This window comes from Ambystoma mexicanum, chromosome 4q (assembly GCF_040938575.1).
Source record: "Ambystoma mexicanum isolate Mex_15411 chromosome 4q, UKY_AmexF1_1, whole genome shotgun sequence".
In the NCBI taxonomy this organism is placed as follows: Eukaryota; Metazoa; Chordata; class Amphibia; order Caudata; family Ambystomatidae; genus Ambystoma; species Ambystoma mexicanum.
Genome location: NC_090928.1, coordinates 72,238,585 through 72,256,375, shown reverse-complemented (window position 1 = coordinate 72,256,375; position 17,791 = coordinate 72,238,585).

The following is a 17,791-nucleotide window of genomic DNA, read 5'->3' as shown; positions in this document are numbered from 1 at the left end:
CTGAAAGGCTTGAAAATCATGGAGAACCGGATCATCTTGATTAACTAGAGGGATCGACCAGTCTGCCGCATTGCCACTAAGGTACGAAAGTACAAAAGCTACTTTAGCTTGATCAGTTGGAAAGGCTGCTGGCCGGCATAAGAAGTGCAACCGGCACTGATTGATAAATACTGCAAACCTCTTTGGGTCACCAGAAAATCGTTCGGGCAGAGCCAGAGGTACGTTCCCAGGTAGGTTGATCTGCACTGGATTCATAGAGGATGTTAAAAGGAAGATTTGCCCCTGATGCGGGTAACGGGGTTTGTCCGGCTTGTGACTGTAGCAATTGTCTAGCAAGACCGTCTGTTCTCTCCTTGGAAATAATTAGTTCCCTTCTTAGAGCATTCGTTTCCTGATGAGCTGCATGCACTTCTGCCCTTAGTTCCCCAAGTAACCGGGCTAGGTGGTCAGTATCCGAGGTTTCCATAGCGCCTGGGCGAGAGTTTTGCGGTCGGCTTTGCGTTCTGTAACGCTCACCTGATTCTCGCAGAGGCGCCGGTCTTGACTGGGCGACTACCGTATCTTCAAAGGTGTTGTGTAGCACCCGGTTGGCTCTTTGGGCTGGACCTCTGTGCACTGTATGCCTGACTTCAAGAGTAAGATGTCTGCAGATAGAAAATATGGGATTAACGAACTGGGGTTATTGGGGTGTCCCTATCTCTTTCCTTTCTTGCTCTCCTGTAGACCCCCAAAGGTTAACGCTCTCACCTTAGGTAAGTGAATGCCGAGCTCTCCATCTGCCTCGGGGCAGGGTGCTGTAACCAGTTTCTTCACTGGATCGGTAGCGCAGGCCTCTTGACTTCAGAGGACTGCTGTCCGTCGTTTACTGCACGAACGGTAAGTTTCGAGTAATTCTATTGTCTTTAAAGTCTTTAGTAATGATGTCTCTTGTTTTGCAGGGTCGGCGATGGCGGATGACGGGCTGAAGTGAGTTGAAGATGGAGTCCGTGTGATGAATAGAAGCGCCTGGAAGCACGTAAGTATTAAAGTTCCCCAATGTCTTTAAACGCACCTTGTTTTGTCTTTCAGATGCAGGGTGCAGCGCCGAAGGCCTCCGGAGCGTGCAAAGAGTTGGTAAGCTTTTCTCTTTCAGATGCCGGAATGCAGTGTGAAGACCTCCGGAGCGCACGAAGAGTAGGTAAGCCTTTGTCTTTCAGATGCCGGAATGCAGCGCGAGGCGTTGGTGACAGCCGATGGACCAGGTAAGTGAAGAGCTGTCACTGAAGACCGTAATGCTAACCTGTTCTTTCTTGTCTTTATAGGTGTTGCTGAAGACTGGATTCAGAATGGTAAGCCTTTTTCCTTAGGCCCAGGATCAGATGCAGAAGACACGATGAGCGTTCTGCTGCTGAGGATGCAGAATAACGCAAAGCAAGATTCATCCATCGGGTGTGGTTTAAATAGCCTCCTGTAGTGCTTAGGTGTCTCCTTCCACAGCCACGCCTAAGAAAAGAGTTCCTGCTTTCCAGAAGAGTTCCAGTGTTCTGAATCTAGGGAGTGGCTCCTGCCCCACCCAACAGGAAAAGTAGTTCCAAACAGAAGAGGATCAGAGACTCAACTGGCAGGCAAGTAAGCAGCATGGTCTGCTGCAGGTAAGTCCACCCAAGCGTTATGAGCCCGGCGCTTCCAGCGCTGGGACTGGGCATATTTATGAGCCTGGTGCCACTGGTGCCAGGACTGGGTCCAAAAGGTCCCAATTGGGACTGGTTGGCACTCAGAACCTGGGTTATGGATCTGCTTCCAAGGGAGTTGGGAAAACCCTGACCTTTTGGAAGCAGAGATCATGACAGTTTCTTCCCATGAAGACTTTGATTTGTGAAAATGACCTCTCCGCATTGTAGGGACTTCTAATTTGATTAGATAAAGCATAGTGTGATAAAATAATTTGTCCGAGAGCACTCACTTTGGTGGGGATAAGGATAATTTTGACTATCAACTAAATAAACTCCAAGGGGATAATAACTGTTTATCAAGTGCTCATCACTACAAAATGAGAAGGGAGTCTCATTAATGTACCCCCTGAGGCTCAACTGGAGCGGGTGAGTAGGTCTAAACTGTTTGCCTTGTGTGGAAATATCAGGGGATACTATAGCAGACAGTTGCAAAGGAAACCCATCAGGTTAGATGATTGTTGCTGAGATCTTATATGTTTATACCTTCCTGTAATTCATATGGCTTTTTTCCTATTCCTGCTGAAAATGTGCTGTAAAAGGTGCAGTTTTGACAAGGGGATGGGTACGGCTCTCTCGCTTCACTCTTTGTAGGTACCTTTGTCCCCATAGCAAAAATGAAAAGCTGGCACCCATGAACATAAGCAAAGTTAGTGAACATATCTTAAAGTGAATTATGCAAATATAGTTCAATTGACCTTCCCCTTAGAAGAAAGTGGGCAAGACAAAAGAGCATTGTACTTTAAAAAAAAGTAATGAATATGAGAAAAACAACCTGAGAGAGGAAATGTACCAAAGAATAAGCTGGCAAAGCATAACAGGAGCTTACCGTTTAAACCCAACAATCTGTAGTGAAATAATCCCTGGGAAATAAAATTCCAATACAAGACAAGTGCTTGTTTTCTTGTGGGTATGCGTCTGCACTGGGAACATGACAACCTGGGTAAAATCCTAGTAGCCAAATACTTGAGCAAGCTTGCTAACCTAAAAAAATAAAAATGGGTTGCGTCCGCCCTCTGAAAAAAAGTTACACTGTCCTCCCACATGTATCCTTTACTTGTGTCCTGAAAAGCAGCCACAATCAGGGTAAAATAACTCCACCAGTCTCCAGGATTGCAACTCCACAAAAGGCAAAAAATGGCCTTTGGGTTTTGAAAGGCTTATAACAAAATGTAATGTGTGAAAGGGTGAACTGTTTGTGTTGGACAAATTCAGGGTTCATCTGTGGTGTGATGAAAATATTACATTCTACTAAAAATAAACACATTTTGGTGTTAAATGTGAACATCTGAAAATAATGTAGTTAGTTTAAAACTGTTCTGTGTGATATTGGCCTGATGACATCATAGATTTAGGCAACTAACCTGTGCTTGCTTTGTGCTTTCAGAATGAAATTTCCATTTGCATTTCTTCACACAGAAAGGTTAAGAGCGTTGTATCCAAAGCAATGGTCCCTTAAATGAGCCATCATTCATAAATCTCTCCTAATTTAAAAACTCAGCTTGAAGAAAGAAAGTGCTAAGCAGCAATTAAGGGGCCTGCAGCTTCTGATGGGCCACTGTGTGCGGGTGCTGTCAAGCGCGCCTTGTACATGGAAGCCTCACATAGCTTTCCTTTTAAAGCATACAGGCAGCTGAAACATTTCAGCTCACCTCCAGACAGATACACATACGCAGAGGATCTGTGGCCACATAAACGGAAAAATTCATGTTAAACAATTTTTTGTAAATACAATTATTTGTCAGTGGTAGTTTGAGGAATTTTAGCCAATTGTGAGATGTGAATTGGTAACACAAACATGGCTAAAATGTGTCTACAATTCCTCAAAATAGCTCTGACCACATACGAATACAAATATTTTGGTTTACAAAGAAAACAATGTAACAGTGTTTTTTAATAAGATAAGGGGACAGGATGGGAAGCAATGGGAGAAAGCGAACAAGCATACATGGGGGGAATAGGGTCCTTTTCCTATTGTCTGCCAAGCCCCCTCTCAAGCCACCCCTTCATCCTGAACTTCGTCCCATTCTTTCCCACACTAAGGCACCACTGGGATATGGGAAACATTGTTTTTCAGTTAAAACCTAGGAGTCACTTTTTCTTCCGGGTGTGCTTTTTTCCGGTGTTTATCAGATTTCACTGAAAACAGGAAAGCCTATTCATACTCTACTGGCGCTTTTCCACTTCATTATCCCCCTCTTCAATTCCTCCTTCCACCTCCTCTCCTTCCTCAATCAGAAGTCGTTTTCTTGTTACATCCATTCCCTGTCGCCCCCTTTCTTTAAATCTCCCCACCTTAGTGAGGTTCTTGGGGCTTCAAGAAAAAAACAGACTAACAAGTAAAGGGATCATTTTAAGTTCGCTCTAGCAGACATAAAGAAGCAACTTGCTGAAAAGAAATCGGATACATTCTGTGCTGCAGTGGGAAGGGCTGATTCAAAATCTTTTTGGGGTACCGTTGCTAGGAACACTGAAAGCCTGGATAATGGGTGTGTGCATATCCCAGAGGTATATATAGATGAGGAAGACTGGGTATCACTTAGTGACTTGTTTGGTACTAATGTGTCGGATGGGTGTGATAGATATGGAACTCAAAAGATGGGTGTAAGTATAGATAAGAACAGGTTTTGGACCTGGTAATGCGTGGGAAGGTGCTGTGTGTCCTTTAAATGCAAAAACCTTTTAAATCACCTGGAATAGTTAGTGTTCCAAATCATTTATTCTAGGCCTTACCTGAAGTATGGGGCCCCTTTTTATTTCAGGTATTCAATGCTCTAATTCTGACCAACCAGATTCCAGAATTTTGCTGATATATAAAAAAGAGTGCAAATCTGTGCCATCTTTATATCGCCCTGTGACACTTCTGGAAGGGACATCAAAGATGTTTGCTGGGGTAATTTTAAATAAGAATGGGTACTGGACAGGGAGATCCTCTCAGACACACAGCTGGTGTTTAGAATGGGAACGGGCACTTTGCATCAATGTCTACATATTTACTTAATTCTGGCAAACGTATGTATGTTCTGGATTCTATATAATGGTTGTGTTGAGCTATCCCTTGATAGTGCGCCGAAAAATAATGGAATGGCAAGTAGTGATGATTAATAAATTCCTTTTATTTTTGTGATGTTAGAGCCTTTGTCCCACAGACCTAGACAATATTTGACATTCATTTTGGAAGGCCAGCATCTTGACGATTGTACATCTTTTGACTATCTGGGAATGAGATTTAACAATACACTTAGGTGGGATGACCATGTTGAAAAGCAAAACATTAAAATGAATCTGACCATTGATGGTATATTTAGACTTGCTAAAAATTTGGGGCATTACTCGGTACTAGACAATCTCAAAATATATGAGGTGAAGGCAATAACAACAGGAATCTATGGGTGTGAGGTATGGGGTCTTTCAAAAGCAGACTGCATTCAAAAGGTGGAAAATTTGTTTTCAAGGTGATAACTGATGGCACTTCCTTCTACACCAGTTTGTTTAAATACATAAGGAGACTGCCCCGAACCATATTGCAGATACTATTTTTATAAGATATATTTTATTCTGTATTGCCCTTTGGACTGACAAGCAGAAACTTTTAACAAAATATCTGATTCTAAATCTACTTAATACACAAGGCTCAAATAAAGTAGGATGGCTACCACACATTACATCACTTATGTATAATCTTTCTTGCTCTTCGTTTTTTGAGGATCCTCAAAGTATTGGACATATTTAAAGACTTTGATAAAGAATATAGTGATGGATCATTTGGCATGATTTAATGAGGATGCTTTCTTGGCTAAGATGCATATGAGGGTGTATATGCCGTTTATGTCTACAATGGGCTCTGAAGATTATTTAATGAAGATCCCTGTCCCATATACCAAACTTTTATATCAAAAGCTAGATTTAATATTCTGCCAGTTGGGGAAGTGCAGCAAAATTGGTCAAGGAGTACAACTGGGAATTGTAATTGTGACTGTATGTGTGGGAATGCCGGAAACTAGCTACTTTGTTGTATTATGTCCCTTATTCAAAGATCTCAGAACAACATTTTCTCATAATATTCTCAGGGAAATTGGTATTAGGTCATATCAGTTGGCAATGTTGTTTTTGATAAGTAATACACACTCAGTTGTTATGATTACCGTTGCAAGTATTATGAAAAATGCATGGCGGAGAAGAAGGAAACTGGCAAGGCAGGCATGAGGTTTCCTAATTTCCGAATGTAGTTTTATGATGCACTGCATGTGAAGGATGTTGTGCTTTCATGCTTTGTGGATTTTAAAATGTCTTATTTTTATCAATTCTTATGCTACAGGTTTTTACTGCATTGCTATTGTGATGTAAATGTTGGTTTTATGGATATGTAATATCCGAAATAAACTTGACTTGATGATGATGATGAGTAAAGGGATGAGTTGGCTGTCTTCGTGGATCCACTATAAACTGCCTCTGGGACTAGCAAGCCAGAGTGGGCAGTGGTGACAGGTCCCAAGGTCTTCCAGTCACCATCTCCTAGAATTTCTGATGTGACCCTGCCACATTGTATGCCTGGTAGATTAGGCTCTTCAGCAGTTCCTTCTAGGTACTGCTTACATGTTATGGTCTACTTCCAAGCATTGTGCAATAATTCCAATTGTCGATGATAGCATTTGTGATGGCATCTGAGAAGATTTGTATTGTACCCATATCGTCCATTTAAGTAACGCCTTTTCAGATAACAAATTGGAGATATTTTATTAATGTTTTCATGTACAAAAAGTATATCTTTAAAACAATAGTGAGCGAAAGAATCTGGGTAAGGGTCTCGCACCAAGGATTAATGTATGGCAGAGAGACTCCCAGGAACCCCCTTGTTTTTTGCAAATTTACGTAACTTTGGGTCCAACCCTAAGTTACTAGAGGAATCGAGACATTACTATTACGTATTTACTATGTGTCTGTATTTGTAAGGTGGCAAGAGGCAAGACCCCCACACCATTCACTTCGCAAGTGTCACAAAGTGAGACAGTTCAAACACCCGTGTGCACATTATAGGACATTCTCGTACGAGCACATTTTCTCAGGGCGCAAGATTTGCTCCTTGCGAAAAATGTTCACCTGATTTCGCGTGTGAAGAGGAGATGGGCTAGCCCCTGAGATGGGCTGAGGTGATAGAGGGTCTGGCCTGCCTGTGGAAGTCTCTGGAGAGTGTGAAGTCTGCATAGGAACTGTGTGCACATTATAGGACATTGCCGTATGAGCACATTTTTTCAGGGCGCGAGATTTGCTCCTTGCGAAAAATGTTCACGTGATTTTGCGTGTGAAGAGGAGATGGGTTGAGGTGACAGGTGTTCTGGCCTGCCTGTGGAAGTCTCTGGAGAGTGCGAAGTTCTGCAAAGGGACAAAGTAAATCCGTAGAAATGTCACTCACATTGGTGAATGGTAGGAAAAAAATCACATCTTTTTACAAAAATGTTTCTAATGCATTACGGTCTGAAGGGCTATTGGCTGCCACTGTGAGTGAAGGTCAGCAGCGTTTAATTTTTGTTTCCGAGCTGAGGAAACCCACGCATCGTACACAGTGTAAGGTTCAATTGTTTTTTTTACCTCGAACCAAAGCTAACATTCGAAAAGGAATGTATGACAGCAGGGAATTAACACTGTCAAGTATGATAAGGTTCACCAAAAACAAAATTTGACAAAGGAACATGTATTTTCACTTTATGAACATTCGTTGCCCTGAGCGGAGTGTCAGCTTTATGTCAACAGAATGGAAATTCCAAATATTATGTAAGTTGCACTTTCGGCGATTTTATAGACCAACTACTCAAGTTATCATTTGCCGTTATTGCTGCCTTACATTGTACTCGGTCGTTGTTTGTGTCATGTTGCTACGACACGCAAATACAGCGTGTGTGTGTAGTGGCCTTTTCCCCCACATTCCACAAACTCGTAATTGAACGCTAATATTTAATAAAAATTCGGACTATTTGTTCTTCTTTCCGTTACCTTGCTCCCTGATTGTAGCGGCAGCATCCGCATCCCATTTAGAATTTAACATACTCCATAGCACTAACCTCTAAAGCAAACTGTACACTAGTTTCCAGGTTGTTTTCTCTGTGTTCCCATTGTTTTGACGTCTGTGTTCATCATTGGTTTAAGACGGGCCGAATTAATGGGTAAAATGATAAACTGTACTGAAGATCGGCTACTGAGACACATTTCTGTTATTGTTTTGTAAACAGCTACATCCTGCATTTCTGCGATTGTCATCGATTCCAGTTACCAACTGTCAGGTTTTTCAACCGCCAGCTGCATATACACCTGAATGGGTGCATAACAATGACTCTTTTTTGGGATGATCGCCACGCGCTGATATGCCCTTATGTGGTACCAGTGATAAGGAGAAACCTGGCATCGTTTACGGTGGCCTAGCGCCAAGCTGATGCCAAAGCCTTGCGCTTCACAGTGCATCCAATGCGCTTTTCGTACCGAAAAGGAATACTGTGTGACTCACGATAAATCTTTGTGGATAGCGAACAAAGAAAAAAATTACGCACTTGCTTGAATATGGAAAACACTGGATGTTATCGGAGCGTTTATTGTGAAATAAAAGTACTTTAAAAATTGTACAGTTTTGCTATTTCCTTTAAACTTATGATTTTATAATCATAATTGGGACGCAGTATGCTCTGAGATGATGTTTGGTTTGATATTCTGGATTCTGCGCCAACTAAGGTTACGACGTACGTGATGACTGGGTGCGTTTGGTTGTGATGTGAAGTAACATCCTGGAGATAGACGGAAAATATCACTAGGTTTGGTGATGTCAGCCTCAGGAGCGGGGCATATGAATTAGTGCCACTAGGGCAGTCTACCTCGGGTGATGCAGCAACTGATAAGATTATCACAAGATGGCCACGCCCTGCTGCCTGATTTTGCATGTGTAAAAAAGAGGAAAACTACGGTAAGGTGCATACGAAAGGTTTGCACGCTCGATCACCGTATGTCTAGAAACACATGCCCGACCCCTCGGGACAATATTATTTCTCAGCGCACTATTCGTTTAATAGATCCAATTTTTACTCCATTCGCTGCAGATGATTTTCTAAGGTTCTGTTTCTGTATTATTTTTAATGTCTGAATGGTGTGTTTAAACAATACATTTGGTAAGTACACATAAAGTAATGGGTAATAATTGGTATAGATAGAGAAGTGTAGTGTCTACCATTAGTATCACTGTTTTCACCCATGTCTCGTTATGGTTAAGTGTGCTACTAAAAACCTATGAAATTCAGTGAAAAACATTTTGTTAAAGGGACGTTATGGTTCCAAGTAAAACCGAAAAACCTCTGAAATTCGCCAGTTATGGTAAGCTAAGCAACCATAAATCACGCCCTCACGGTGCACTGCTAAGACTAACACCCAGGACATCAAAGATCACATCACAAATGTCATTGATGACATCACTGATGACAACACATGTGCATTTACTTTTTATGAAAAGTCTGTACAAGGGATTCTTATTGTAAGTGTCAAGGATTATTGGAATAAATATCATGAGGAACGTAGTGCATTAAGCAATGCACTGATACAAATACGATTCTATTATCAAGTTATTTTCAGTATACTAAGCTAGTCATGTAGAAACATAGGCATTGTGTGCAGCATACATGATTGAGGTGCAATATTAATAATCTTGTCATGTTGAATAGTAAAATAATAAATGCTATCTTATTAGAGTTTTGCCAACTGTGAAACATTTAATAAGTAGCTAATAAAACCCACTTACTACATAATTTCAATATTGGAAACAAAACACAAACAAACAACAACACATACAAATATGAGCATATACAGGGAAAATGAAGTAAACAATCTTCATACCCTAACTGATTATCTTCATGCACAGAAATGATTGCTCTGCTTCAAAGCTACTCTTCTCTATGTATAACTATCATATAATGTGACTGAACCCTAAGGAAAGTAGTGTGAGTACAATGTATACAAATATGAGCATATCCAGGGAAAGAAAAGTAATTTAAAAAAGCAGAACTATAAGAAAGTGTTGATAACCTTACTGATCATCTTCATACATAGAAAGCATTGCTGTCTTCCAAGTCTGTGTTTTCTCCTATGTATATGTTTCATATGCTGTGAGTGAACCCCAAGTGAATTACTGTAAGAACATATTTCAAGTATAAGTCTACAAATATAATACTTTTTGAATTTTTATTTCCTGACTGTTACTTGCCTAGATATGTCAGTAAAGGAAAAAAGAGGGAGCCAGACATGTGATGTCATCAGTGATGTCAGACATTTGTGATGCCATCTTTGATGTCCTGGGTGTTAGTCTTAGCAGTATATGGTGGTGGCATGAGTTCTGGTTGCTTAGCTTACCATAACTGGGGAATTTCAGAGGTTTTTCGGTTTTACTTGGAACCATAACATCCCTTTAACAAAATGTTTTTCACTGAATTTCACTCTCCCTGGACGGATCCTCACCAAACGTTGCAAAAAAAGTATTTGGGTCACTCTGAATTTTTCTGCAAAGTTTGGTGAGGATTCGTCCAGGGGGGGAAAAGTTATAGAGGGGTCCCCAAACTTTTTTTTCCCCATAGACTGAATGGGAATTTTTTTTTGCTCGCGTCTACAGCCAAAACCGCTGGATGGTTTTTCAGCAAATTTGGACCAGGAGCAGCGGCTTGGTTCCGAAAGTGTGCTTTTGCAAATTTGGTGAAAATACGTCCAGTAGTTTTTTTTAAAATGACCAAAATAAATTAGTGATATCTGTGTTCGGTCCGCGGACGGACTTCCCTGTTCGCTCTGCGGACAGTGTCCTGATTGGCCAATCGGATTGCGTGATGTTCCCGGACATGCAACGTGTTCGCTGATTGGACGGCGTGGAGCGTGAAGCGCGTCAGATTTTCGGTAGCGCCCGCCATCTTGGATTTGCGGTCGTCCGCGGACAGCGCAGTGAAACTTTGTTCAAAATTTGTATTTAGTAGAGTGTGTTGGTGTGTAGGAGTGTTTGGGGAGGATGGGAGTGTATGAGATAGGATGGAAGTTGTGTTTTTTATGTGTTAGACATTCTTTTTGTGTTCGATTTGTCTGCCGACATCACGGGTGTTCTGAAATGTTCTAAATAAACTGAATGGGGGGTGTTCTGAGGACTCAATATGTGTCCGTTTTGTTCGCAAGCAAACTGAAACTGTTCTAAGAACACTCGCAGTGTCCTGAAATGTTCGCAAATAAACAAAATGAGGGTGTCCTGAGGACGCTGTCCGTATTGTTCGTTGTCAAGTTGAATATGTTCTAAGAACACTTGCGGTGTCCTGAAATGTTCGCAAATAAACAAAATGGGGGTGTCCTGAGGAGGCTGTCCGTATTGTTCGTTGTCAAGTTGAATGTGTTCTAAGAACAGTCGCGGTGTCCTGAAATGTTCACAAATAAACAAAATGGGGATGTTCTGAAGACGTTTCTAAGAACACTTGCGGTGTCCTGGAATGTTCGTAGTGGATGTCCTGAAGGCGTAGTCCGTATTGTTCGCTGGCAAGTTGAATGTGTTCTAAGAACACTCGCAGTGTCCTGAAATGTCGCAAATAAACAAAATGGGGGTGTCCTGAGGACACTGTCCGTATTGTTCGTTGTCAAGTTGAATATGTTCTAAGAACACTTGCGGTGTCCTGAATTGTTCGCAAATACACAAAATGGGGGTGTTCTGAAGACGTTGTCGAACACTCGCTGTGTCCTGAAATGTTCGCAAATATGAATGGGGTTGTGGCTGACAAGTTGAATGTGTTCTAAGAACACTTGCGGTGTCCTGAATTGTTCGCAAATACACAAAATGGGGGTGTTCTGAAGACGTTGTCGAACACTCGCTGTGTCCTGAAATGTTCGCAAATATGAATGGGGTTGTGGCTGACAAGTTGAATGTGTTCTAAGAACACTTGCGGTGTCCTGAAATTTTCGCAAATAAACCAAATGGGGGTGTCCTGAGGACGCTGTCCGTATTGTTCTCTGTCAAGTTGAATGTGTTCTAAGAACACTCGCGGTGTCCTGAAATGTTCGCAAATAAACAAAATGGGGGTGTCCTGAGGAGGCTGTCTGTATTGTTCTCTGTCAAGTTGAATGTGTTCTTAGAACACTCATGGTGTCCTGAAATGTTCGCAAATAAACGAAATGGGGGTATTCTGAGGACACTGTCCGTATTGTTCATTGTCAAGTTGAATGTGTTCTAAGAACACTTGCGGTGTCCTGAAATGTTCGCAAATAAACAAGATGGTGGTGTTCTGAAGACGCTTCTAAGAACACTTGCGGTGTCCGGGGAATGTACGTAGGGAGTGTCCTGAGGACGTTGTCCGTATTGTTCTCTGTCAAGTTGAATGTGTTCTAAGAATACTCGCGGTGTCCTGAAATGTTCGCAAATAAACAAAATGGGGGTGTTCTGAAGATGTTTCTAAGAACACTCCCGGTGTCCTGGAATGTTCGTAGGGGGTGTCCTGAAGGCGTAGTCCGTATTGTTCGCTGGCAAGTTGAATGTGTTCTAAGAACACTTGCAGTGTCCTGAAATGTTCACAAATAAACAAAATGGGGGTGTCCTGAGGACGCTGTCTGGATTGTTCTCTGTGAAGTTGAATGTGTTCTTAGAACACTCATGGTGTCCTGAAATGTTCGCAAATAAACGAAATGGGGAATTTTCTATGGACACTGTCCGTATTGTTCGTTGTCAAGTTGAATGTGTTCTAAGAACAGTCGCGGTGTCCTGAAATGTTCGCAAATAAACAAAATGGGGATGTTCTGAAGACGTTTCTAAGAACACTTCCGGTGTCCTGGAATGTTCGTAGGGGGTGTCCTGAAGGCGTAGTCCGTATTGTTCGCTGTCAAGTTGAATGTGTTCTAAGAACACCCGCAGTGTCCTGAAATGTTCGCAAATAAACAAAATGGGGGTGTCCTGAGGACACTGTCCGTATTGTTCCTTGTCAAGTTGAAAGTGTTCTAAGAACTGTCGCGTTGTTCTGAAATGTTCGTAGGGGGTGTCCTGAAAATGGTGTCCGTATTGTTCGCTGGCAAGTTGAAAGTGTTCTAAGAACACTCATAATGTCCGCGGACATTAAAAGTTTCCATAGACCATAGTTGAAATGTTTGACTCTATGGATGTGATATGCTGCAGTGGTTGTTGCCAGGGCATACAGTCTTGGGTGCATGGCCAAATGGCCATGCCAAATGGCCATGCATGCACCTAAGACTCTATGCCCTGGCACCAGCCACCGCAGCATATCACATTCATAATTGCTTATAACTTTGGGTGAAAAACAAATGTATAAGGAACAAAGGTATTAGATACTATGGATGTGATATGCTGCTATGGTTCTCCTTATTATTGTATACTTACTGTTTGGTCTAGTAACGGGAGTCCATGTTTTTCTTGTTAATTTCTGTGATAAAAGAAAATATCATGTTAGTATTAATATTTTGTAATGACTTATTACATTGTATAATCAATATACTTATTATTTTTTTTGGACCCTCATATTTAGTAGATTACAAATCAGAGTACTGTGCAATTTGCTCAGTTTCTGTATTTGTTGCTAAAATCTTTGGGTCTGAAGGAGAAAAAGAAATCCATGTTGGATTTAAAAAAAAAACTTTTTCTGTTATGCTACAGTTTATTTGTTTGTTTGTTTTCAGTGTTCACTTGTTGTTCCTGGCTAATGCGTAATACTTTGGCTTGTTGTATTTTTTTGGAGCAGTAACATATTATTTATTTGTTTTGATATTATAAAATTTTGGAGCAGTTAGATACGAATTGGCGTATTCTAACTGTCTATTTGTTTGATATATTTTAGTGGTATTGATTTATCTATTTGGATATTGTTAAATTTTGGGACAGTTAGATACCAATTCGTGTATTCTAACTGTGTATTTTCTGGTCTAATTTAGTGGTATTCATTTATCTGATTAGTTGTTGTAGAATCGTTGAGCAGTTAGATAGCTTTTGGAGTATTCTAACAGTTTATATTTTTTAACACAAGTTTACTTAGGGTTTAAATACAGTTTAGTTATCAAATTTTGGTTTTAAGAACATCAAATAAGCGTTTGTAAGATTTCCTGGTAATCTCTGCTTTAGAGTAATGGTACTATCATTACATTCAAACCATCCACATTTCTTTTTTATATATGCAGTGTAGTGCCCTGAATTGGTTGTGACTCCTGCGTGGTAGATTATACCTATTGTTGTGAAGGTTTTCTTACCAAGTGATATTTGACCATGTGTGAATCCAGTCAGCTTGCAGTTGTTTTTGGTACCATCTGCATTGTAAAGTAGAAGCATTAGTATTATGTATTTACTATGTGTTTGTATTACTAACGTGGAGCGATTATTTGAATTGCAGGTAGAGCATAATCTACCATGGTTTGCATTTTGTACAAGTCGCTGAATTGGAATGGATTCAAAATTTTGGTATTGATATATATATGAAGCGTTCATTGGGGATTTCTTCTTGTGTCACATTGTTGCAGATAGTGCATGTATGTTTCCACATGTATGAAATCTGAAAGATTTCATTTATAGGTATGTTTTTGTTTTCCAGTACTTGTAGTAAGTACATTAGAAATTCTTGTGGATCTTCCTGTGAATTTATAGTGAATTTCACCATTCCAGCACAGTAGTCCAATTGTTGTCTTATTCCAAAAACACTATACGTGTTGTCAGGATTGTTTGATACATTTCTGTGAAGTACTAACATTTTCAAACACAATGGGTCTGTGCTGTGTAAGTAAATGTTGTCAACAATTGGTGGTAATTGAAATAGAATATTCATTGCTACATTTGCGTAGCAACTTACACCAACTATATTTGAGAATTTAAATGGTCCAGGTAGTTCTGTATCTAACTGCTTTTTTTGGAGTTTGTCTTCCTTCTTTAAAGAAGTACTTGGTTTACTTTCCCTAATTGATTCTTTTTTGCTTGTGATACTTGATGAAGTATTAGTTTCTTTTACTCTCTTTGGAGGATTTGCAGTGACATCCTGTTGCATTTCTGTTTGATTTATTTTTCTTTCATAACGTTTTACTTTTTGTGGAACAGAATATGTGTTTAGGTGGGGGGTGTATAGTGAGAGAAGTCTATTGTATTCTAAAATGCAAGGAATATCAGTGTTTATTTTACTTGCATCAAAGTTGATTAGAAATAGACCGTCAAGTGTACGTAAGCGTGATAATGCTACATAGCTCATGCCTTCTTTAAAGACTGTGTTACCAATATCTATCATTGCTTTGTCTAGGGTAAGACCTTGTGATTTATGAATCATGACTGCGTATGCAAGAGTGAGAGCAAATTGTTCTCTGCGTACATACATATCTTTGAAGAGAAGGAATCTAGCTTTTGAGCGTCCTATCTTTTTTACTTCTGAAAGTTTGTCAAAGAGTATATTGACAAACAGAATTTTGTTGTCGCGTGGGTATGTTTGAAAGCCAACAACTGTACCCAGTGCTCCATTAATTAGTCCTTGGTCCACGTCAAGGTTACGTTTAAGCATTACTCTGCAATTTAAGGATAATTTTAATATCTTTTCTAAGCCTGCTGTGTTTGAGATTGATTTCTCTAAACTATTTAGTCTTGTTGTGGCTTGGTCACATATGGGGAGTGTCATACCATGTACATCTAGTTTGTCTGTGGCGCTAATTTCCATGATTGGTTGCATTTCTTTACTTAGAATTTGAAACAGCTTGCAAGAGTTGGCATTAAGGCCATACAATTGACATTTTTGTGGGCTAATTGTTCCATAACATCTGTAGCACATGCATTATCGCCATAAAGTGCATTAATGTGCCGGGTTTTCAATATTGCTTCTGCTTCTTTAGAAAGTATACCAACTCTGATACTTTTTAAAATGTTGGCATAAGTGAGATCTGCAGATTGCCGCATGTTTTCTGTTAATTCTCTGTATTGGAAATGTTGCCAAAGGTTGACATTTCCAATGCTGCCAACAGTTTTACGGCAGAGTTTGTGTCCTAATGTTTTAAAAATAGGCTCCCCTTTTACTGGTGTTAATTGAAGCAGATCTCCAAAAACAATAATGTGTTTTCCTGCAAAGAGCTCTTCATAGTCTGTTTTGAGTACTTCTTGTAATCTGAGGTGAATCAAAGCTAACATCAGGTTGGAGACCATGCTCGCTTCATCTATTAGTAGCATTTTCATTTGTTTCAATACTCTGCGTAATTCCATTGCATCTTCTGCAGATAGTTTGTAATAGTCTAATTTGTTCTGGTGTTCTACTGGTAATAGTAGTAATCGGTGTAATGTAACACCACCTATGTTGTAGGCAGCTAAACCTGTGGGGGCAGTGACAACAGCTGACAGTTTGTTGTTTGTCAATTGTTGAAGGAACTTACTAATGATTTTGATTAGGAATGTTTTGCCAGAACCAGCTTCACCACTGATATACAGTAGTATAGGTTTATAATTATGGCGGGAAAATTCTTTATTTTCATGTTTTACACCATGTGCAATTTGTTTTGTTACTTCTTGAAAAATGCTACTTTGCTCATTGTTTAGTTTTGATTGTAGTATAGTTAAGTCTTCCTTATCTTCATACTGACATATGGTGTTTTGTACTTCTATCATAGCTAATTCTGCCTCATTTATTATTAGTGGTTCTCCCAGTGGTTCTTGGCTTCCTGTTACAGAAGGTTGACTACTGTCAGGAGTGTCCTTATCTAGTTGGGCTTGGAGTTCTTCTTCGTGTTGCTGTTCATTGTGCAACATTGTTTTGTACTGTGTAAAGTTTACATCAGTTATAGTGCTTTCATTTGCTTTGAAAGCATCCTCATATGAGTCATATTTATCTAGTAATTGTTCTTCTTTTCTCCATGGTTTGAAGAGTTGTAGCAGGGGCATGTAATATACTTCTTTATGTTGAGGAGTCTTTAATGACAATTTGATATGATTAATTAAATTTGGTTTAGTGAGTTTAACTAAGCTGCCTTCACAATTTGTTACTCCATATTTACCTTTTTTTCATCAGGTTTCATATTATTTCTGTATGTGTAGTTTTGGGCTATGTGGTATAGACACATGTTTTCCAAAGTATTACTTCTGTTTGGATAGTATGTGTCCAATAAATTGTTTTTTAAAATGTCTTGGCTGTTGGGATCATGTTTGGCTATTGTTTCTATATCTTCATATGATTTTAGAACCCTTTTTCTAGATTTAGCTGGACCAAGACTTAGCCATACTATATTTTCAGATTTACCATACAATGCAGTACTAGTTAAACGATCAGCTGCTTCATATGATCCACATTCTCTATGGGTGAGCATTTTTATGCCCAAGCTGTATCATTTCTGAGATACTGTTTTATCTGATGACAGGTCATTCCAGAGGTCTTGGAGCTCTGTCTTTTCTGCTTTAGTTAAGTATGCTGTGACATATTGTGCAACTGCAGTAGAATTGTCTGCAATGTACTGCACATCTATGTTTGCATTCCATAAGTGGGCAATGATTGCATTATAATCATTGATATATTTTTCTTCTTCTTTTCTTTTTATGTAATATGTATTTTTAGGTGACTTACCTTTAACACTATGTCTAACTGAAGACATGAGGTTGTTCACTTGGCCTGCATTTGTAACTGGTCTAGGGAAACTAAATCGGCATTTGGTGTACTATTTCCCTTTGTTTTTGTATTTGCGACAACAATATTTTCCACATTTGTGTCTTTGAAATTGTAAAATTTGTGCATGAAGATCACTATTTGTGGTTTCTGATGTAATTTCACAAGTGACATATTTTTCAATAAACTGTAAAACAGTGGCATCACTGTCTTGACCAAATTTAGGAGCATCTTTAATCCATAAAAGCATGTGGATATGTGGTGCTCCTCTGGCTTGGTATTCTTTTCTCCAAAAGAAGTGTTGCACTTCTCTAAGGGGAGGAACAATATTATTACAAATAAAATGTAGCATAGCAATGAAGCGATGGTGAAAATATCTTGAAACATTAACAGGATCCAAAGAACAAAGTTCTCCAGGTGTTAGTATATCTATGTTTGCTTTGTTTTTATTTGATATGCGTAGGAAATCATGTAAATCTTCCC